Here is a 328-nt window from a genome sequence, read left to right on the forward strand (position 1 = left end):
GACAAAGTAAGCGTCCACATATTTAGCTGATATTCAAAAGACGCCTTGGCTGATATCAAAACCAAACAAATGATGTTATTTCTTCCAAATTCTGGTAATAAACGGAAAGATTACATTCAAACTTCTTTCAACAAAAAAATATCTTTCATTTACATATATAAAAGTTCTCGTTTTTCTGATTGAGGTCCTTTATTTTATATTTTTCTACTTTAATTGTATATTTCTTGTTCTACTTCTTTCATGTAAAGGCATAAACAAAAAAACAGAATTACTAGCGAATAATTGAAAAGAATGTAAATGTGAAAATGCCAAAGATAGAAGTTATGCC

General features: G+C 28.0%; 1 protein-coding gene across 1 annotated transcript in view; it reads right to left on the reverse strand.

Moving 5' to 3' along the window:
* LOC119589453 overlaps positions 1 to 328 on the reverse strand; it is a gene marked incomplete at its 3' end in the record, with an annotated part of 2081 nt that overhangs the window by 1189 nt on the left and 564 nt on the right.

The sequence above is a fragment of the Penaeus monodon genome, chromosome 25 (genome assembly GCF_015228065.2).
Source record: "Penaeus monodon isolate SGIC_2016 chromosome 25, NSTDA_Pmon_1, whole genome shotgun sequence".
In the NCBI taxonomy this organism is placed as follows: domain Eukaryota; kingdom Metazoa; phylum Arthropoda; class Malacostraca; order Decapoda; family Penaeidae; genus Penaeus; species Penaeus monodon.